Below are 24,490 nucleotides of genomic sequence, written 5' to 3' on the forward strand. Positions count from 1 at the left end.
TAGTTTCCTGAAGTTAACACTTAAAAAAAAAAATGGATCTATTATCGGCCATATGATTCGTCAAAATGGCCGATGCCGATATTTCTCAAAATGCTAAATATCGGCGCCGATAATCGGCCCAGCCGATAATCGGTCTATCCCTAATTATTATAGCCGTTAAACGTCTTTGCCGTCATCTTTTGGGCACTCGCATGTCTTGAGACGGTTCTGTCTGTACAAGATTTGTTTGAGGAACAAAGCCGGCTTCGCTTCCGTGTAAACAGGGCCTAAGTGCCTTATTCTGATCTCGAGTTCCAAATTCCTGTCTCTAGTTTCACTTCTTTATTCCAGTCTTCACATTAGTCCTTTTTGCTCCGTAGTTTATTCTCGTAGTGCGGTTTTATAGCCTTCGGGTGTGTTTTTGTTACTTTGGTTTTCCTTGCAGTTTTACAAGCAACTTTTTCTTCCTAGCTTCGTCCAGCGCTTTGTGTTGTATTCCACACACCGTGTCAAAATAAATCTTTCTTAACCCAACCCTTTTTGCCTCTGCATTTCTGGGATCCACCATCCGGTATACCCGGAAATCATTACAGTCTTTGATCTCTTGGAGAAAAGCAAACAGTAGGAGGGGTGTAACTCAAGTGGTAGTGTGGCAGTGTCCCAAGCCGAAGGTCGTGAGTTCGTTCCTCAACCCTTGAGTGACTTTTGTTTATTTTTTATTTTTTTTTACTCTCTTCCTAGTGTAAACTAGGGTTGGGTATTGCCGCCAACCTCACGATACAATACGTATCACGATACAGGGGACACGATACGATACGTATCGCGATACATATGTATCCCAATACTTGATCTATTACATTAATTTACTTGCATTTTATAATAACAGTCATATGTAGACCAAAAGGATATGTTTGTTATGCTAACTGACAAATATATTTTTGTTAGCAGCTCTTCTGGTTTACCACCTAGCGGCATGCCTGGTCTAAATGTGTACGCACTGCAGAGCAAGGAGCAGCTTTCACAGACACACCGGGAAAATGTATTAATATGCATGAGCCGATATGAGCAAAAATATCAAAGTACTAAAATTACAGCTCTAAAATGTGCTTATTTGAAATATTTGGGGAAATAACAGCATTTTTTCATGCAACACATTCTATTTCATTTTTAAACAAAATATGCGAAAATTGGTACATTAAGACAGGTGCCATGTTAAGTTTATAAGTAAATAAATATTGATATTCTTCCTCTGCTTTAATTTTTCTTAGCAAGACACAGTGTCCGATCACTGGTGAGCTATTTTTGTATTAATTGAAGGCAATTAATTTCAAAGACGCTGCTGGTTTTTATTTTTTAGGTACAATGCAAGCTGCAAACGTTAACTATAACGAGCAATATCGATTCTGATACCTGCGTATCGATACGTGTATTGTAATGAGGCCCGCAACGATATATTGCCATATCGATTCTTTGAGCACACCCTTAGTGTAAACCTTAGTTTACTCTAAAACTGAGTCTATTTGGTCCTTATCTAGCACAGAATTTTACTCTAATAGAGTCAAATTTACGCTACAGAATTGACTGTATACAAGTGTTGAGGCTTGTCCTCCATGCAGTGAGAGTCTGCTGGGAGTTTGGGTAGTGGAGGTGACATAATGGCTCGAGGGGATTGCACACTTGTCGGGGGACAGAAGAACATAATGGCACTAACCTTTGTGCTGATGTGCTTTGGTACAACAAGCTCTCTGTTTGTTTCTTCATCAACTCTGAAATGCCTCCCCCCCCCCCCACATATTTACAAAAAAGCTGTTTGGCTGTTTAAATTTCCTTATTGTCTTATTTACTTCGTTTTCTCACGAAGGAATATGTATGTAAATTGTATTTGTATTTGATCCCACTTTAGAGTAAAATTCGCTCTACAGAATTTACTCTGTAGGTGATTTTCACACATCCTGTACTCGTGTTCCAAAATTGTCCCAGCCGTTTAAAAAAAATAAAAATAAAATACCAAGACACATTCGTTTTACTTGCTTTTACGCTGAATTGTCTTCCTCCTGGGATCAAAGGCCATACAAGTAAATCGACCTTAAGCCTTTCATCATGAATAAATTCACAAAGGCTTTATAGAAAGCTATTTGGTGTAGCTTTGAATTATTCCAAATTAAGGATATCCATCTTAACTCATTTGCTCCCAATAACGTGTAAATACGTTTTTTTTAATGTTCTAAGTGTCAAAAAGACGTATTTATACGTTTGTTTTTTTATTTTTTATTTTTTTTATGCTAGAGCATACAGAAGGCTTTGATGCAGCCTCTCAACTGCAAAGAACGGTTGCAGAAATGGTAGTTATTACACAAACGGCCAGCCGGTGGCAGCAGAGCAAAGGAGATCAACCAGGGCCATGTAGAAAAAAAGCTCAATTACTTACAATTTTAAATAGATTTGTGAAAACTGATGAAACTTAGCTCTCTTCTAATGCTAATTTCTGCAAAACAGAAACAGATAGAAAAATACTTTTTTTTTTCCTGATGAAAGAAGAGACTTTAATCTTTCTTTTGATAGATTCCATGTTTTTATAGAAATGGAACACAATATTTTGTGGGCCTTGCAAAATCAGTCAAAATCCAGTAAAACAGCCGGGAGCGAACGGGATTGCTTCTGTGAAAATGGCTGGGAGTGAATGAGTTAAAGTCCAATGGCTTTGCTTTGGCTCTACAGCGCATCTGCACTGTGGCGCAAATACAGGCATATCCTGATTTTCATATGAGTACCTGGATGGCTGCGCATGTTTGACACTTTGGCAGACCGGTCTCTGCCAGGCTTGGCGGGCTGGCGCAGCAGAAGGAGTGCGCCTGGCGGAGTTATAATTTGGTGGAAGAAATTCAATCTAAACCTTACACCTTCTCAAAACATGTCTAACACCAGCGCAGGGCAGTCTCCAAGTGCCCACTTCACAGTAGAGGGAGACACTGGAGAGTGGATTTTCATTCCTGCCCCAAAATCCTGTCCTGTCCCAGTCCCGAACAAAGTAAAAATAATAATAATAATAATAATAAATCTTGTCCCGTCCTGTTGTTGGAGTCACAATGACTCCCACTCCCATACCGCTCCCATTTTGCCATTACCAACATCGGGTCTAACCTGCCTCTGCACAGAGATTTACACCTGTCATGAAAATAATCCATAGTGGTTGACCAAAAGTGGTACTAGCGGTGGAAGAAAACAGCAACACACAGCGCACACTTGTGAGCTAAATTGTCAAAAAGAATGCACAAATCAAACTTCATTTATATAGCACCTTTCATACATTAAGATGCAACGCAAGGTGCTCAACAATTACAGTGGAACCTCTACTTACGAACGTCTCTTCATACGAAATTTTCGAGTTACGAAACCCCTCAATGGGAAAATATTACCTCTTGTTACGGAAGAAATTTCTAGATCCGAAAGGTAAAAATACATTACCGAACGCAGCATACTTTCGACTAAGGCTATTTCCTACCATAGGTACCTATGAGCGTAAATACTAGATTGGTGTTTGTGCATCGTTCTGGCATCCCATTGGCTAAGAGGAACCTCTGCCATAGGTATGAGCGTATACTAGATCGATGTCTATACAGCGTCCTCATCATTCATCCCGCGGCCCATGAAGTGTTCCGATGTGTTCGTAAATGTATGAACTAACGGACGACGAATTTGTGCAAAAAATCAAACAGTTGGTGATTGATGAAGGCACAGTAAGTTTTTAATTGCGAGGAGACGGACCTTTTTTTTTTTGAAAAAGATGCCTCGCCATACCGGAAGTTTCCATGAAGTTTCAGAATTAGTAAGAATTGACCAGAAAAAGTGTTCACCAGTCGGGCGTTTGCTCACTAAGATGATGTTTGCCTTGGACATTTCCAAAGGATTGTTTAAAAAAAAAAAAAAAAGCAAACATCCTTGGATCAGTTCTTTACAAAACACCAGGCAAGAAAAAAAAAAAAAAAACACCACTGAGAGAGGAGGACATGAACCAAAGAGGGCAAAAAACGATGAGGACAGCAGTTAAAAAGGTAAATGACCATCATTTTTATTCTTTGTTTTTTACATTATGCACAACTCTCATTTATTGTGCAATAATCTAATTGCAACATGTATTTGTTACATGTTTTGATGCATTTTTATGCTTTATAAAACATTTATGTCTGAATTTTGGGAGGCTTGGAACGGATTAGGGCATTTACATGGAAAATGCGTCTCTACTTACAAAATTTTCTACTCAAGAACTTTCTTCCAGAACCAATTAATTTCGTAAGAAGAGGTACCACTGTAAATGGAGATCAATACAGTGCACACAAAACCAAGTAAGCCATTCTTACTTGTTTCCAGACCCAAATGTCAGCGCACACACTTCTATAGCCCTCTAACCAATCACAATAATAAACATACTGTAAAATTAATACTGGGGGAGTGTGGATTTTTCGGGGGAGGAGAAGAATACATATTTGTAATAAAGCACAACATGCCACTCGTGAGAGCGGCGTCTAAAATGTTGCACCCTGGCCCAAATTTCAGCACGCGCACCTCTCAGATGACAAACATGACAATCAAACCATTCATGATGAGACAATCAAAATGTATTTCTTTTTGTCCAAACGGCTCAAATATCGACTCTCACTCAGTTCACAGGATTGTAAAATTAATCCAAAATTCACGCACTGGTGCTGGTGAGCGTTTAAATGCAAATGTAGTCGGCTTTAAAAAAAAAATAAAAAATCAATATTAGCTGCAGGAGTATAAGGTAAAAAGAACGGACGTACCTTCTGTGAGCTGGATGTTGTACATTCTCTCTCTCTCTCTGGGAGAAATAAAAAAAATCAGCAGTCTCCGATAAGAGCAGAGGCGGCTTCTGTTCTCGTGGCGTATCCACGCGCAGTATTTCCCCGTCTTATGGTTGCAAACCGAGAGCGACTGCCTTCTGTTCTCCACCTGTTAGTGCACCCGATCTGCACAGTCACACACGTCTTGCCTGTGAAAATCTTTTGCTTGGCGATGAAATCATTCTAGGAGGGCGTTTAATATGATTTACAGTCGATTGATTTGATTTTTAGACTTTTACTAGTTGAGGACGATGACGTGAAGTCTGCGGACGGCGTGAGTCTCTCCCGAGGATAAAAAGCTGTGACAAATCAAGAAAAGCAGCCAATGGATTGTGGGGGTTACTAGATGGGAGGGGGGGTTATGACCTTGTGTGTGCTGACGTCCCCATCCTCGCTCCCCCTCCTCCTCCTGAATTGATGCGGGGATCCCTGATGCTATTTTTAGACTGGTGGTGAGCCGTGCGTGCGTGGGTGGGGAAGAAAAATAGACGAGGAGGAGGAGAGGAGCAGCCGTGGGGTGGAAAATGAGGAAGACGAGATGGAGGGGAGAGGAGGGGGTTCCCATGCCGACTTCATCTGCAGCACACGCTCACTCGCGCACACATGCGCACACACATGGCCAACTGTGAAACCTTTGAATCGTGACCAGGCAAGAAACAGTGAAAGGCTTCGCGCTTTCTTTCCACCAGCTGTAATTTAATTTTGAGAATAATGCTATGCTGGGAGAATAATAATAATAATAATGCAAAGGAAAGGGATGAATGTGGAATTAGATTCGTCCTATGCGTCCTTTTCCCCTGCGAGATTTGATCAAATGTGCACATGTGCAGGCGTTAATGCTTTTTTAAATTGTCGATGAAATGACGCATGTAGACATTTTTTACAATGCATGTTAACGCCCATAAACTGGTGACAATCTCAGTAGAGTGTGCCTGGAGGTTTGAATTTCTTCCCATGACGATATTCAAACATACAATATTTTATTTAATAAAAACAGAACAATATCAGAATTAGATAGAATGTGCATCATGATTCATTTGTTTTGGCTCCTTAATGTGTGTAATTTGGCCACCGGGGGCAGTATAATGCAGTCATGCAGACACCAACAAAAAAAGTCTTACAACCACTGTAAGTACCCCGATAAGTTTATGTAATTAGTTATTTTTCGCAAAGGATAAAGAATACATCTCTTTAAGTATGAGTATTATTTTTTAAAATGTCCATCTATTACGCTTGGGCCGATTTCTGGTTTGATTGTTTACCGTGTTTTTAATTAGTGTTGTTGCGATACCGTTTTTTGGCTCCCGATACCGATACCGATACCCAGCTTTGCAGTATCGGCCGATACCGATACCATACCGATACTTAAGATTTTTTTTCCTCAACATGAAAAAGCTGTCCTGCCATTGGTTCAGAGCATTCAAGGGCCAATAGGATATCTTAGATCGGCATGCAGTGAACATGTCATATATCAGTGAATGTCGTGCATAAGCAAGTCACAAGATGCTGCATCCAAAATCCTATATTAGCATTGGAATTAATGGTATCGGCATACTTACTTACTTGTGAGTAGTCACTGATACCGATACCACTGATTTTATGCAGTATCGGCACCTCTGCCGATACCAGTATCAGTATTGGAACAACACTAATTTTAATACCTGCTAATAGTGGCTGTCACCGATAATGAGCTCTTCTTTTCTTTGTGCATCTAAAGTAAGGCACTACAGTCAAACTTCGGTTTTCGAATATAATCCGTTCCAGAAGGCTGTTCGAAAAGCGAATTGTTCGAAATCCGAAACAATTTTTCCCATTATAATTAATGTAAATAATTTGAATCCGTTCCAAGTCTAAAAAAACTTTTTCCAAGTTTTTTTTTTTTTTTTTTACTATTTTACACCATAAACTGCACTGTATACTGTTTACCATAAATAGAAAAGGGTAGAAATGCACACTGTTTTATAAGATATCCTATCTAAAATGATGGAAAAAAAAAAAAAATGCACTTGCTTTCTTTGAACCCATGATTAGGGGCTAATACATGATGCAAAAGTTAAAAAAAAAGACAGATTTGCATAAATAACAATGAACAGGTCTACTCTGAACGGACTTTGAACACGAATGTGCTACGGAGGAAGCATCCTGGGCATTCGAGTTAGCTCGTCTCCAGAGTGAGTCGCGTTCAGCTACGTCCAGCTTTTTTCAGTTTGGTCGAGAGCCGATTTTTTGGACGAGTTCTGAGACATAAAATTCTGAAATTTTCTGGTCGAAAACCGATTTAGTCGAGAACAGAAGCATTCGAAAATCGAGGTTTGACTGGCTGCTTTCAGAGTTCAGTAAATGAGCCTCCAATTAATTTTTTTTCCCTCCTCGCCGTGTAACGGAGGAGAGAAAAGCGGGAGCAAGACAAGAGACTAAAAACACAGATGCCATTTTGCTCTGATTAATGTGCATTGTCCTTAAAGTTACAAAATGGAGGATTTCCCTCCAAAATATCTTAACAATAGCCTTTTTATTTGACCATTTATTTCAACATCTTCGCTGTTCACAATGGGTACTCCTACAAGCCTCTGGCCAATATTTTTCAGGAATCATCGGGTCCGATTCGTTCGAATTTCCCGCCCTCTGTCTGCGGTTGTGAGGTCATGCGCTTTCTCGTTCATTGTTTCCTGTAGTCGCGAAGTTGGAACTAGTACAGCGTTTCGCTGCAATGGAGTCTAAAAGAGACCACCATCTGCATCTAGCGTGTCCCAGACACCGGCAGTTACTCCACGGAAGGGTAAAAAAACGAAAACAATCTCAACTTGATAGTGACCGACGCCGAGAACGAGAGTGAACATTGGTTTGACATTTCAGCGGTGGAGAGCGTTGAGATCGGACTTGGATTAGAAAAGTGATTCACAGCTGGCTTTCTTTCTACTCCAAAAGGTAAGAAGCGAGTATCTTGACATTTAGAAGAAAATGTGTTGTTTTCAAATAGCAGTAACCTCAAGATCGATCACTTCTCGGTCGTAACTATTGGGGTGAAAGTGAGGTGGACGGCAACATTTAGCGTGAAAGGGGCGGCAAAGTTGAATGTAATAGAACAGAATGACTTTATGAAGAATCAGGCTAAATGTTGCCTTATTTTCCTCCGTGAAAACAGCCTATTGTAGCTACATTATGCTAACGGAATGTGAACGGTACTACTGAATGGCGATAACATTCACGGCCATATCACACTAAGTAGTGAATGGGTCTATATGTTTTTCACAATCGTCAATTTCCATAAATGACAGCCAACCTTTCGGCTAACGCACAATGACGCTAGCCTGGGGGCGACATACACTAATAATGACTAGAATCAGGTTGACGTCCGTCGAGCGGGATGACTACAATATGTAACTGCATATTAACATCGGAATGAGGTCCAATTAATTGACGTAATTTGCACATCGTTTTGGAGTACAGCACAGGACTGGACTTAGACCGACTAAAGCAATATGATCTGCACGTCCCGTGGACATCAATTGTTTAGTGGGGATCGAGAGTCTCATTCCGTGAAGTGGCCAGCTTTGTATAACATTATAAAACTTCTTACCTCTGAAAATGCCTCTGAAAACATAGTTAAATGGATCTGAAGTGTCTTCAGTAATGATGTCGCGCACGTACGAGTGCACGCAGCGTGTACGAACGTGCAGTTTTCGGCCACAGGTGGCAGTAGCGATTTGAAATTTTAAATCTTCCATATAGCTGCTTTAACAAAAAAAAAAAAAAAAAAAATCCAAATAACAAATTGCCAGCAGGTACTGGTTTGCCTCAAGGACAATATGAGTAGCCCACGAGTGTTTTCTAAAAATAGCTCACAAGTGATGGGACAATGTAAGTTACTAAGATTTAAGCAGACAAAATTATTATTTTTTTCTTCCTCACAAGGGTTGCGGGGGGTGCTGGAGCCTATCTCAGCTGGCTTTGGGTACTCGGCGGGGGGCGCCCTGAACTGGTTGCCAGCCAATCACAGGGCACACAGAGACGAACAAAAAATGTTGACATTTATTTATTTATTCATTCATTCATTCATTTATTTAAACTTAACTTGATGCATGTTTCTTCTGTACTAAATATTTTATTTTTGTTTTTTATAAAATAGATTATGGTCAGTGAAGGGGTTATTTACCCAAATATGTCCAAAAAGGTCATATTAGAGCTGTAATTTTAATACAGCGATGCCACGATATTTTGGCTCACAGTTATCACACAGTCAGAAGCGAGTATCGGCCCATGCCTATTGTCTACAACATATACGTTGCTGCACTGTTTGTTTTACAACGATGTCACGTGAAGGCTATTCGTTAGCATGTCTATGTTATGTGCTAGCTAACTGTCATCAGGTCTAACATATAAAAGCAATTGAGGAACCAACAACAAGCAAGCAACCTTGACTGAGACCAGGAGGGCTGAAGAGGACATCACACAAAAACCAGTCTGTAAAAATGAGTCTTAATGTCTCCTTTGTTTGTTTTAGGATGTCTGTCGTCTTTTCAATTCAAAGTCCCTCTTCGATAGCCAGCGAAAGGTCCCAAAATGAAGCTGTAAATCTGAAATGGGGAGCTAAGTGGAGGGATGCTTGGCTTGCAGGGAGCAGTTTTATTATTTATCACTGGCAGGCTATTTTTAGCTCCGGCTGCCGTGTTGGCGTCAAGGGTTTCCGGGTGCATGGATGGCAGGTTTCCCCGTCACCCGCAGGTCACACGGCGGGAGGGGGAGGCCCAGGCGTAACAAAAACGGAGGTATGGGGCATCACAAATTCCCTTCCAAATAAAAAAATCCAATTCGAATCTGTGACTTGTGTGCCACAGAAGGAATATAGCATATTATTAACATTGATGTTCCGTAAATGGTAACATTAATTAATTGGTGCTGGGTTAGGGGATGTGATTTCATACATCTGATAAGTGATACCACCTGAAATGTTGCAGCAGACAAATAAATGACAGAAAGAAGAAATCACACATTTTTAATGTGACAAAAAAAAATAAAATTGGAAATTCATGAAAAATTGAGTTTTTCATTTCTTCTATACAAATATAATAACTTGATATGCCTTCTCAAACAGGCTGATTTCAGCAAGACAAGAAATGTCAGTATTTAACATGAGCATGTCACAGACTTGCCATTAAAACACCTGAGAACTATACATATATACATATATATATATATATATATATATATATATATATATATATATATATATATATATATATATATATATATATATATATATATATATATATATATAAAATAATTTTTTTAGGGATACCTTATTATTTAGCCATTTTTGGCAGTCAAACATAAATATTTTGTCTATAATTAATTTGATACTTTCACCATTTTTCACATACAATTAGTACCTTTAAAAACACATTTTGCAACTTGCTGTCGATTGAAAATGACATCACAAGGGCTCAGGTCACCAATCACAGCTCAGCTTGTGAATGTCACATGACCAAACCTAGAAAACAGGTGATATGTGATTGGTTACGTGAGCCCTTGTGATGTCATTTTCAGTCGACAGCAAGTTGCAAAATGTGTTTTTAAAAGTACTAATTGTATGTGAAAAATAATGAAAGTATCAAATTAATTATAGACAAAAATTAACTTTTTATTGCTATAATGGGCTAAATAAGTGAAGTATCTCTTTAAACATGTACTTAGGTCTTTTTTTTAAAGAGGGTGTGTAGACTTCTTATATCCAATGTTCATGATTTTGTGGTCATTTTACATAAAAATTTGTACTTGGTTATCAATTATGACAGCTGCTGGGTGAGCACTGCTTTTTTTTGGCCACAGTTACCTTTCCTTGGAGTAAAATAATTCGTCCGAGCGTATATGAACTTGTCTCCTTGTAAATAAAGTTCTGTTTCATCGCCATTATTATCACTCGCTTCTGGGGAAGGTCCACTCACGAAAAAATGATCACGTTTTCACAATGGAAGTGTTTGACCTATATAGAAGATAAAACAACAACATTTTACAAAGGTTGTTCTAAACACACTAGTTAATTAGTTTCTCATCCAAAACGTTGGTGTATGGCAGGGGACTAAAGAGAAAGGCTTTGGAGTGCAAAAGATAAAAAATGCAAACAAAGGAGGAGTCTGATGCGGGGAAGGACACAAACAGGCTTGTCTGATTGAGTGGGAGACAGTGGCGCGAGGCGGGCGGGCGGGGGGCTCGCTAGGTAGAGGGCGCGCAGGGAGACAGAGTGCATTAGAAATGATTGCAGAGCAGTGATAGAAGGAGCGCGGTGGATGGGCGAAATTCGGATGTTCTGGCTGATAATGCTGCCTTGTGTCCTAATGAAAAAATCCAGATGCTATCTCGTTTCTCTCTCTCTTTGGAAAAGGCCAGACCACCACCACCGCCTCCTCCTCCTCCTCCACCTCCTCGTCTCTCCGACTCCTCCTTGGTGCCACTCTCTTTGCTCTTGAGGGCCCCGTTGGCCGGGCGGGATTACGTTTAGCTTCTACTTAGAGCCAAAGTGTCCTCGAGATGTTGACAGGCTGCAGGTGCAATGATCCACTTTCTGCCCTGAGTATGTCTGTCGGCTTCTAAGCAGCTCTTTGCTTTATTTGTATTCCACGTGTGCTGTATTTTGTTCCGGCTTTTTTTTTTTTTTTTTTTTTTGGTCTTCCTCCACCTTTCTCGATCACGTCTGTACACGTGAGGGTTGTCAAACTAGTTACGGTTTCCCTCAGAGGACTGTTATTACTGTAATGCCAGATCCCCTTAATCACATAGTTACATTAACTCTTTTCCTGCCAAAAACGGCAATTGACGTTAAGGACACGCCCACCGAGTACCGCCAATAACGTCAAATCACGTCAACTATGTTTTTTTTGTTTTGTTTTTTTTGTTTTGTTTTTTGTCACTGGGCAGAACAACATCTTGTACAGCGCCGCTTTGTGAATGGGGCGAAAAAATAAAAAAAAAGACCCACAAACTATGGCCAGCAGATGGCAGCATTGTATCTCTTTTTAATGGGCATCTGTGCATGGAATTACATGAATTACATGGTAGATCGTAGGAAATAGAACGTTTTCAAGGATGACGTAAATAAAGCGTTTGTCACATTAAATCTAATACACAGAGCGTCACAAAAACAAAAAAATATTAGTGTCGAAGTCACTGTTTTGCAGAAAATGTCTTTTGACAAAAAGCTTTTTTTTTTCTTTCCATTTTTGCTTGGTTTCACTCAAATTATCTATTTTCAAATGGTGATTACGAAAGAACGGAATAAGGTAGAATCACATTTTCTAATGAAAGAATTTAATCCAATCTAGCATATGGTATCATGTTTATGTACTCATAGCACACAATATTTTTCTTTCTTTTATTTTATTGTATTATGGATGTCCAGCACTTTGAGTTGCATTTTAAATGTATGAAAGGTGCTATATAAATAAAGTTGATTGATTGATTGATTTAGCTAATATGCTGCATTCAAATAGATTGAGCTGCCAAGAGAAGTGAAGTCAGTCCCGAGTGTAAAATGCTTTTAAATTCAGGCTCAAAACTTTTTGTTTTCCCCCATACCTTTGATTAAGGTGTTCGAAACTTTTAAATGTTAAAATTTTTAAATCAATTTATTTTAGTAATTTAGTAATAAACAAAAATGGCAGTAGGCATAATAGCTGTATAATGTAAAGGTTTTTATTTTATTTCATTTTATTTATTTATTTTTTTAAATGGAAAAATAAAACCGTCTAGAAAGAAACTGACACTTTTTTCTTTGGTGCGCCACAAAAAAAAAATAATAATAAAAAAAAAAAATTATGTGGCGGGCTAGAACTTGCCCCTTAGCCTTGAGTTGGACTCCTCTGACCTACATGCTCCACGTTTGTAAAAGTCTACCGGTATTTCGCTACTTGCTTGCTGCTCCTCAAACCTGCTGACTCCAGCTTTGGACAATCAAAACGCAATTGAAGTGACCATCAGGAAAAGCAAGTGCAAACTTTACGAGGCCAAATGAAAAGGAATTACAAAGGAAACACTGACACAGTAACAGTCCTGATTAAGGAATCAATTCAGTACAGTTGTCATTTGTACTCATCGCACAAATTTCATTGCATGTCGGAGGGTGCAGCTCTTACTCACAGATGACGTCAGTTTAATAATCCTTAATGGAGGCCCGCGCTTTTAACCTTTTGCCCAGCACGATGACAATTTGTTTTTAGCTTTCTTTGTATTTCAGTAAAATAATGGAGTCTTGACTGCAATTAGTACGATTGAATATTTGCCACATTTTAGAGTCAAGAACCACAGCTTATTGTATTGGCATTTTTACTACATAAGATTTGGATGAAATGTGCATATAAAAGTGTCAAATCCAGCCTTCCTGTATTGAGTTAACATGGTTTCGTAGGGTTTCTCGGGTATACTCCAGCTTTCGTCCAGATTCTTAAACATGCAGGTTAGGTTAACTGAAGACACAATATTGTCCTGAGGTGTGAAGGGTTGTTTACATCGCTGTCCGACAGATACTGTCAGACAGTCTAACTGTGCACATAGGTAGAGTTTTCTTTCTTTTGTATTTCTTCGTAGACTTACTTACATATTACATAGCAGCGGAACACAGAATCTGATTGCCTGTGCTTCAATCAAATCCACCAAAATTGACATGACATGACCTGCGCCACAAATTAGACCTGCTTTTAGCTGGTCTCAGGTCTAGTCTACTTTGTGTCACCCAATTGTCAGACATAAAACAAAAATAAAATAAAATAGAGGGGAATGTCCAAATATGGTCAATTTAATATTTTTCAATAAGTCAATGCTATTGGTCTGTCCCCACGTCGTCTGTTATTTTTTTGCATTATTAATCGATTTGATTTGATTTGTTCTTTATTTGTTTCGAACAAATACAAAAAAAATAAAAAATAGAGGACAAAAAAGGTCAATTTAAAGTGTTTGAAATAGCTTGAGAACAAATTGATTAAAGCTCTTGAATTCTAAACTGCGGGAGCCGTGTGGCATTATGTCCCCTTAAGATTGAAAGTTTGGATGTTTTTTTGTTTTTTTTACAATAACCAGTGAAAAATGGTTAGAGAGATTTGAGTAAGCCTGTTCTGTCAAAAATGTAAACTGTAATGCTTCGGTGCAGAATGGAACACTTTAGTCACATTATTTTTACGTATTACACCGCTTAGTCGGGACTTTTATGTATTGCATCACTCATGGGTAGCTATTTAAAAAGAGTTTGAAAAGAAGATGTAACATTGTTAGAAGTCTGACTGGACACAAAATAACAGCAAGTAGCTTTCGCTCTGCTGGAGTAGAATCTTCTTCTTCCCTTCACTTGATGGGCCTGATGTTGTTTGTTGGTAATGGGCCAGACAGATGCTTGCCATCCATCAGTCCACAGCATCCTCCATGTGTCACTAACAGTCTATTTTCCCCCTGGTGCTGCCGCGCTTTAAAAATGTGTCATTTTATTGTTCTGATTTCTCTCTCCTACCCCCCCTAGGGAGTGGAATATGATTTCACAGAACATTAAGTGGATGGGATCTAAGGGAATAGCGATGGTGGCGATGTTGGTGGAGAACAGGGATCTGGCCTAATTAAGTAGTTCTCCACCTTCACCCATCCTCCCTCCCCCAATGTTCCCTGATAGGTTAGCAACTTTCTCTGCCGAGTGTGAAGGGCGAAGACGACTCATAATCCTCCTGACGTTAGGAGAAAGAAAAATATTAGTGGTGCAGTAGCCTGTGCATCTGTGCAAGGAAACTTGCATGTCCTGACTGTAGACAATTGTTTGTTGTCTACAAGAAGCATTTGTGGTCAATTCTGTGTTGTGCCAACCTAAAAACTTCAGAATTCTCTGGCTAATCAGAAAAATAATATACATAATGCAAACATGTTTTTTGTAATATATTAATATATATTGTTAGCGAAATTGGCATTTTGGTGGAATGTGTTGTCATGACTAGGGTCATGCAAGGGTTATGTTTACTGTAGGCTCATGCGAGGGTTATACTTGCTGTCACGACTAGGGTCATGCAAGGGTTATGTTTACTGTCATTACTAGGGTCATGCAAGGGTTATGTTTACTGTAGGGTCATGCAAGGGTTATACTTGCTGTCATGACTAGGGTCATGCAAGGGTTATGTTTACTGTCATGACTAGGGTCATGCAAGGGTTATGCTTGGGTCATGACCGTAGAGGTCAAGTGTCTGTTTTGAACTGATGTAACCATGTAAAATCTAATTTGTGTCTGCATTTTTGGGATCCAACCTCAGAACATTACAGTTGTTTTGATAGCATCCATCCTTCCATTTCATAACCGCTTGGTCCTCACAAAGGTCACAGGGGTGCTGGAGGCTATCCCTGCTGGCTCCGGGCAGTAGGCGGAGTACACCCTGAACTGGTTGCCAGCCAATCGCAGTGTTTTGATAGCATAAAAGTTTATTTTTCTTCTCAGTATGAGCAATGTGAAAGTTAATAAAGTACAAATATTTTGTTTGCAGTCATTTTTTGTCAATCATTTTAACTGTTTTACTTAATGTAAGTACATTTTGTATCTATCTTTGTACTTTTACATAAATAATAATAATAGATTTCATTTGTAACTCAATTTACATTGATAAAATAAATCTAATAAAAGTCCATAATTAAAAATAATAATAATAATAATAAGTATAAATAAATAAATAAATAAATAAATAAATAAATAAATACAGAACTTCAATCGGTACTTCTACTTTTATCTTCTTTTCTTTTTCTTTCTTTCTTTTTACACAAGTATCTGTACTTCTATCTAGAGTATCTCATAAAAGTGAGTACACTTCACAACTCCGTGCCCAAGAGATTTCAGGTTGTGCTGGAAAATAATAGTGGCCACCGCCACACAAAATATTGAAGGTTTGGGCATAATTTGTCCATTTTCACTTAGGGGTGTACTGTCTTTTGTTACTGGTCATTTACAATTTATTGGTTGTGCATTGTTTTTTGGGGGGAGGGGATGTTGGGAAGGGGAGGATGTTTTTTCTTTTTATTGTATTATGGAAGTTTTAATTGTTTAGCAACCTTGAGTTGCATTTTAAGGTATGAAATGTGCTTTAAAAATAACGATTGATTGAGTTATTTTGAGGAGAAAGTACACTGACTACTTTACATTGTAACAAAGTGTCATTTTTTTCAGAGTTGCACTATGAAAACACTGGACTGTACAAGTATGACCATTTAATTCAGCGATACTTTCACATGCCACAAGAGGGAGCCTGCATCACACTACAACTCAATGCTGTACAGTAAATGTGACATTTTAAAATGACGGACGACCATGAGTGTTGGTGTCACCATTACGGAGGCACGAAATGGGCTGAGGGGAACAAGGGTGTGTTTGGCGGGACGTCACACGTCCTCTCCCGCATGTCGGGCGTAGGGCTCGGGCAAGCGTGCGGTGATTGATGGCGGAGCCGAGATAACATCTCATCGGGGCGCGGTGCACAAGGGTGCCTAGCAGCACAATGATGGACGAGCCCATAGACACTACATAAAAATCGAACCCCGCATATATAACACATTCCCTGCTCCCTTTCTTAACTTGTAATGTATAGTGATAGAAATTTGTTTCGCAGTCCATTGCTGCAGACAGTGATGGATGCCAAAATGAAGGAGACGAAGCCGAGAGGAGAGCGAGATTCCGTGTGTGCGTGTTTGTGTGTACTAGTAGACGCATTATGGAAATGTGTTCCGTGTTTTCAAACATGGCGTTTAGTTTTTGCCACACATCGATTCACACAGAAAGTTGTCAGTTTCATCTTGGCGGACGTTGTTTAGATTAAGCCAGTGTTGTCCGACAATTCCTAATTTTGTTGTTTGGAGAGATAAGGAGGAAAAATGAACAGATTTTGAGTGTCAGAAATATGGTTGCCCTTGACAATCACCACATTTCACAAAGACCATCCAACTGGGATTATGACTTATAGTTTTGTTTTGTTTTTATGCATTGAAAGAAAAAAAAACCCTGTAATGACATCAATAAATTATCAAAAATATGTCCTATGGGATGACTATGTAACAGCAAAAATGTCACTTAACCATGACACGAATAAAATGTCTTTTTTCCAAACAAAGTTCACTTTTGTACTCGTAATTTAGCTGTGGAAAGTTCATGTCATACTGTTGTTTGCTTTTGATAAAATCAAGTGATCACCCAGCCCTGCTTGTGGATCAATAAAGTTTCTAGCTAGCTAGCTATAGATATAGGTAGCTAGCTGTCTTTGATGAAATGAATTAATCGCCCAGCCCTCCTTGTGAACGAAAGAAGTGTCTATTACGATTAAGATAGTGTCTATCTATCTATCAGCTAGCATATCTATCTATCTATCAGCTAGCTAAAAAAGTAGCTAGCTAGCTAGCTATGTATCCTTATGATTTGATGTGGAATTGAGACTCTTTCCACTTCTCTACATTATCAATCATGTAGTGCCACAAAATGGCGCATCAAGGTCATCCATTTTGGATGTGAAGCCCCCCCCCCAAAAAAAAAAACACCCAAAAAACCCAACAACACAGTAGCCTACATGAACCATCATCACACAACATATCTCACATGCCCCTTGTGTAGCACAACACAATGCAGTTTTTTTTGTTTTGTTTTGTTTTTTTAAGTAAATGATGGTGGTCGAGTGGTTAGCACGTCCGCCTCCCAGTTCTGAGGACTCCGGTTCGAGTCCAGGCTCGGACCTTCCTGGGTGGAGTTTGCATGTTCTCCCCTTGCCCGCGTGGGTCTTCTCCGGGTACTCCGGTCTCCTCCCACATTCCAAAGACATGCATGGCAGGTTAATTGGGCGCTCCGAATTGTCCTTCGGTGTGCTTGTGTGTGTGGATGGTTGTTTGTCTCTGTGTGCCCTGCGATTGGCTGTCAACCAGTCCAGGGTGTCCCCTGCCTACTGCCCAGAGCCGCCAGCACCCCCCGCGACCCTTGTGATGAATAAGCGGTCAAGAAAATGGATGGATGGATGAACCTGTAACTATTGCTATATGTATGGTGTTGAACTCCCACAGGCTCCACACACGCCATCATCCCATGTGTGTCCTCAGGAAGCCTCGTTAGTTAGTGTGGCCTCACGCACCTGCGTGTGCGCGCAACACCGACCACCTCAGCACATCGTTAGCCTATCAAATTGACTTGTCGTCACAAATCTCCCAGTAGCTGATGAATATTGGATGGGAGCGGATAATACCTCGATGGAGGAGGCCTCCCCACCAAGGCAAGCATGACTGCACACTCAGCAAGTCAAGTGCCGCCCACTGAGACCAAATCTAGACCGCGGAAAAACTCTTCGGCAGTACTGAACCGGATGCTGTGGAATTGTCACGGCTTTCATGTCAAGAGATGAAAATCCACGTTATAGAGAGACTATATGTGTGAAACTGTGCATTTATTTGTATTAGTTGAACCCCTTGCATATGCTTTAAACACAGTTAAACTTACCAACACACACACGAACTCTCTCTCTCTCTCTCTCTTTTTCCCAAATAAGAGGCAAAACATTCATATTTAAAGCTGTTTTTAATCACTCCCAGTTGAAGTTTACTGTAAAATCGGCACATTCAAACCCAGAATTAAACATAATGTTTTTCTCTAATGAATGTCTGCTAACATATAATGTTACATTGACAGGCTAACATATATTAGCATAAGTGTTACAGTATTAACCTTCTGATTGTGTTATTGTTAATGTTTTATATTATAAATAAAGATGACTTGACTTCAAACAACTTTAACACGGTGGTTCTCAAATGATCGGTCGGGACCAAGGTGATTTTAGTTAACGAAAACTACCGAAAAAACAAACTAAAATTCAAAAAAACAATTTCGTTAACGAAATAAAATAAAAACGAAAATGCTTTTTAAAAAAACGAAAACTAACTGAAACTACATTTTACTTTTACAAAACTATAACTAACTATAATTGTCGCAAAAATGTCCTATGTATCAGTCTTTGGCAATTAATTTAATGCATGAGCCTTTGGGGATTATTTCAAATGTGATTTTAAGTAGATGTATTTTGATATTCACTGGAATAAGGACGTTTGAAAGTGTGTCACACAGAAGTGACGTCATCTAGCAGCAGCCAATAGAAAAGCACCTTCAGATGATGTCGCTCGTAGGCGACAATTTTGCGTGCTTGACTTTTGGCTCCAATTATTCGGCTCACCTGCATTTACATTTAATTCAGCCGAAATGCGATACTAGGTAAGAAATTAGTTACTTTTTCATTTTAGCATAGTGTTTATTAAATATTACACACAAGTAATACGCATTTTTTTAATCTAAAACTAATACTGAAACTAACTAAAACTTAGCATTTATTAAATAACTAAAACTAATAAAAACCACCCTTAAAGAGATACTTCACTTATTTAGCCCATTATAGCAATAAAAAGCTAATATTTTCTCTATAATTAATTTGATCCTTTCATTATTTTTCACGTACAATTAGTACCTTTAAAAACACATTTTGCAACTTGCTGTCGACAAGACAAAGACAAAATGACATCACAAGGGCTCAGGTAACCAATCACAGCTCAGCTTGTGAATGTCACATGACCAAACCTAGAAAACAGGTGAGTCGACAGCAAGTTGTAAAATGTGTTTTTGAAGGTACTAATTGTACATGAAAAACAATGGAAATATCAAATTTATTATAGGCAAAATATTAATGTTTGACTGCCAAAAATGGTTAAATAAGTAAAGTATCCCTTTAACTAATTAAATTAATTAAAACAAAACTCAAAACGAAATCAAAACTTAAAATAATAAAAATAAATAAATAAATAAAAAACACTATTATTGTACAGGAAATATAAGGAACAATGCGTATTTATATCCAGATTATCCACTCAATTCAACAATTCAACACGTGTTGAACATTTGCAGCCTCAGAACTAAAACTAATAATAATAATAATAATAATAATAATAATAAAAAGTCAACTAGTCGTTAAAAATATGAGAGGGGAAAGTCGACTTTAAAAAAAGTCGTTAGTGACAGCCCTAAAAAATAAACATTTGAAATGATGGCTATAAGGAACATCCTCATCTCTATCCATCTCCATAAACCCAAAATTGAATTTTACACCACTCCCCTTTCATCATCATATGCATTTGATTGTAATTCCGAAGACGTCGCCAAGCTTGCGTGTTACCTGTTTGCATTGTTATCTTGGGAACATAATCCACGCGTGTGCGGGGGATAGATAATTGAATACAGAATAACTCTATCCTAAATGTGTCCAATGACAGCTTAAGAGCTTCTCGCTCAGCTTTGCCCAATTTGCAAAGTCCCAACACGTGAGCTGCAGAATAAAAAAAAATAAAAAATAAAAAAAAAAGGAAATAAATGTGACAGCTGAAACGACGACTGCAACACGCAACGTTGTCCATCTATTCAAAATGTAAAACAAAAAAACAAAAATTCAGACTAGTAAACAAGCATTAGATTGTTTCTAAAGTGTTTGTTAAACTTTTGAATAATAAATGTGATAATTCCTCATTGCATGTTGTCAAAAAAAAGAAGCGACTTAGATGAGGTTGTTGTAACAATGTTCCCATTATGTCAAGTCTGTCCTTTTTTTAGACACCAACTAAAGCTCCTTGCGAGGAGCATCGAATAAAGCGAAGCTGAACGGCGGAAGAGACTTCACATATGCTGGATTATTTATTTAACACTGAGGATGAACCTTGATTTGTTTGTACAGTTTCTTTAATCAACCTCAAGATAGAAATGCTTTACTTGTTTAAGTTTCCATTAAACTTTTTAAGACGTACTGATAACTTTGGGAGCTCCCTGAACATTTTGTTAGAAATTTTAAATGATGTCTATTATCTCAGACTTAAAAGAAAGAAAGAAAAAAAAAACACATTTTGAAAAGTCAAAACAATTGTTCAATAAAAATGTAAAAATGCTTTAAGGCATTACAACAAAGTCAAGATTGGCATGACAACAATATTATGTCCCCCCTTTTTACTGAAAATTAATATCGGCTCCAACTATCGGTTATCGGCCTCCTTGACTACTAATAATTGATCGACATCGGTATCAGCCCTGAAAAAAAAACAATTTGGTCGATCTATATACTGGCATTCTGAAGCATTTGACCCAAAGGTAACAACATATACAGACTAAACAAAAGGGGTTCAAGGACTGACCCTTGAGGGACCCCACTTGTTCATTCAATCAGATCAGATCAGATCATTAGTTGTTTTTGGCAGAAGATGAGAATCTACACCTGTGAGTACAGTCAAACCTCGGTTTTCGAACATAATCCGTTCCAGAAGGCTGTTCTAAAAGCAATTTGTTCGAAATCCAAATCAATTTTCCCATTATAATTAATGTAAATAATTTTAATCCGTTCCAAGTCTAAAAAACTTTTTTCCAAGTTATTTTTTTGTTACTATTTTACACCATAAACTGCAATGTATACTGTTTACCATAAATAGAAAAGGGTAGAAATAGACACAGTTTTATTTAGATATCCTATCTAAAATGATGGAAAAAAAAAAAATGCAAACATTTCTTTTTTAAATTCAATAGTTCTGCGCACTACTTTACCGTTTTCTTCACCAGCTTTACCACTTGCACTTGCTTTCTTTGGACCCATGATTAGGGGCTAATACACGATGCAAAACTAAAAAAAAGATTTGCGTAAATAACAATGAACAGGTCTGCTCCAAACGAACTTTGAACACGAATGTGCTACGGAGGAAGCATCCTGGGCATTCGAGTTAGCTCGGCTCCCGAGTGAGTTGCGTTCAGGTACGCTCGGCTTTTTTTCAGTTTGGTTGAGAGCCGAATTTTTGGACGAGTTCTGAGACATAAAATTCTCGAATTTTATGGTTGTAAACCGATTTGGTTAAGAACAGAAGCGTTCGAACACCGAGGTTTGACTGTATTGTTATATTATCTCCACATGAGTTGCATGTACCTGCTTTTCATATCAGTACAAAAATTTGTTTTAATTTCATTTTTTGTAAGCAACTTCAAGGTAGATGTGGTGGTGTGAGGCGGGGGGACATTTGTAAATATCAGGTCAGATCACATAGTTGTAATTTATTGTACAGTGGAACCCCTACTTACGAACGTCTCTTCACCTCAACACCTCAACGGGAAAATATTGCCTCTTGTTACGAAAGAAATTTCTAGATACAAAAGGTAAAAATACATTACCGAACACAACATACTTTCGGCTATGGCTGTTTCCTACCATAGGTATCTATGAGCGTATACTAGATCGGTGTCTATACAGCGTCCTCATCATTCATCCCGCGGCCCATGAGGTGTTCTGATTTTCGTAAATGTATGAACTAACGGCCAACGAATTTCTGCAAAAATTCAAACAATTGGTGATTGATGAAGGCACAGTAAGTTTTTAAGTACGACGAGACGGGCCTTTTTTTGAAAAAAATGCCTCGCCATACCGGAAGTTTCCATGAAGTTTCAGAATTTGTTTAAAAGAATCGCCCAGAAAAAGTGTTCACCAGTTGGGCGTTTGCTCACTAAGATGATGTTTGCCTTGGACATTTCCGAAGGATTGTTTTAAAAAAAAAAAAAAAAAAAAAAGAAAAGAAAAACATCCATGGATCAGTTCTTTACAAAACACCAGGCAAAAAAAAAAAAAAAAACCCTCTGAGAGAGGAGAACATGAACCAAAGAGGGCAAAAAACGATGAGGACAGCAGTTAAAAAGGTAAATGACCATCATTTTTATTCTTTACTCTATTCTTTGTTTTTTACATTATGCACAACTCTCATTTATTGTGCAATAATCAAATTGTAACATGTATTTGTTACATGTTTTGATGCATTTTTATGCTTTATAAAACATTTATGTCTGAATTTTGGGAGGCTTGGAACGGATTAGGGCATTTACATGGAAAATGCGTCTCTACTTACAAAATTTTCTACTCAAGAACTTTCTTCCAGAACCAATTAATTTCGTAAGTAGAGGTACCACTGTAAATGAGGTGAGATTTAGCACAGATGTTCAGATCAATTACATTCCTATTGAAATCCATCTCCAGCCTTGATTGTAAATAGGAGAAAGATCGTCTCCATCTCATTTGCATATGGAAGGATCTTCCCAACAGATGGCCTTCCATTCCATTCAACGCTTGGCTCAAGTTCAGTGCAAACGCGTGATGCGGGGAAGAGCCGTCCACTATATACATAGCGTTATATTTAATAAGCACTTATACGAGCTCGTGAGGTTTTTTTTTTTTTTTTTTTTTGGGATGGACTCCAGTTACGGTTAACATATGGCTTTGTAATTTGTTAAGAGCAATCATTTAGCGCCACAAAACGGAAATACCTTTATGGTTTTCAGGTCCTCGGGGGGAAGTTGAGGCGTTTGCCAGCACTCATTCGGTCATTATGTGTAATGCTTATTGGGGCGAGGAGATTGAGCCTATCCCAGCTGACATGTGGGGGGGGTGGAGACAGGGTGAACACACGCACACACATACGCGAAGGCTCGGCCAGCCAGCAGGTACGAGCCCAGAACGATCTTGCTGTGAAGTGACAATGCTGAACGCGGTCGCTCCCCTTGCCAAACGATGTTCCATCTGCTCGTTATGAGTTACCTTTCTCATTATGTACACTGATGAATCAAGGTTGCCTCAGCCTGATTAAGGCTGCAGTGTTCCCCCGCTGTTGATCTTTCGCGCCCCGGCCAAAAAAAAAAAGAAGAAAAAAAAGACATCATTTCTTGGGGTTTTATAGTGTACAGGCAAGTCTGAAATTATAGTTGTTTGCCTTCAGTGAGGTACCACATTATGTCTAACCCTACTTTGAAACCTGAACACTAATTCAAAACCCTACTTTGAAAGCCTAATCCTGGTTAGAAATCCTAATTTGAAACCCTTACCCTAGTTTGAAACCCCAATGAGAAACCTTGACACTAGCATAAAAACCTTTCTTGCTAATGTGAAACATTAGCACTACTTTAAAGCCCTACTTTTGAAACCCTAACCTTACCTTGAAACCCTACTTTGAACCCCTAATCCTGGTTAGAAATCCTAATTTGAAACCCTTACCCTAATTTGAAACCCCAATAAGAAACCTTGACACTAGCGTAAAAACCTTTCTTGCTAATGTAAAACATTAGCACTTAAAGCCCTACTTTTGAAACCCTAACCTTACCTTGAAACCCTACTTTGAACCCCTAATCCTGGTTAGAAATCCTAATTTGAAACCCTTACCCTAGTTTGAAACCCCAATGAGAAACCTTGACACTAGCGTAAAAACCGTTCTTGCTAATGTAAAACATTAGCACTTAAAGCCCTACTTTTGAAACCCTAACCTTACCTTGAAACCCTAATTTGAACCCCTAATCCTGGTTAGAAATCCTAATTTGAAACCCTTACCCTAGTTTGAAACCCCAATGAGAAACCTTGACACTAGCATTAAAACCTTTCTTGCTAATGTGAAACATTAGCACTAGTTTAAAGCCCTACTTTTGAAACCCTAACCTTACCTTGAAACCCTACTTTGAACCTCTAATCCTGGTTAGAAATCCTAATTTGAAACACTTACCCTAGTTTGAAACCACAATGAGAAACCTTGACACTAGCGTAAAAACCTTTCTTGCTAATGTAAAACATTAGCAC

General features: G+C 38.6%; 2 protein-coding genes across 2 annotated transcripts in view; one reads left to right on the forward strand and one right to left on the reverse strand.

Annotated features, from left to right (window-relative positions):
- kcnn1a (potassium intermediate/small conductance calcium-activated channel, subfamily N, member 1a) overlaps positions 1-5,047 on the reverse strand; it is a 118,152-nt gene extending 113,105 nt beyond the window's left edge. Inside the window, exon 1 of the mRNA XM_077517698.1 lies at positions 4,779-5,047. The gene's annotated coding sequence lies outside the window, so the exon portion shown is untranslated. The remainder of the gene's footprint in view (positions 1-4,778) is intronic.
- Positions 1-24,490, forward strand: part of LOC144016528 (uncharacterized) — a 106,207-nt gene that overhangs the window by 26,070 nt on the left and 55,647 nt on the right. The gene's annotated exons all lie outside the window — the stretch shown is intronic.

The sequence above is a fragment of the Festucalex cinctus genome, chromosome 1 (genome assembly GCF_051991245.1).
Source record: "Festucalex cinctus isolate MCC-2025b chromosome 1, RoL_Fcin_1.0, whole genome shotgun sequence".
In the NCBI taxonomy this organism is placed as follows: domain Eukaryota; kingdom Metazoa; phylum Chordata; class Actinopteri; order Syngnathiformes; family Syngnathidae; genus Festucalex; species Festucalex cinctus.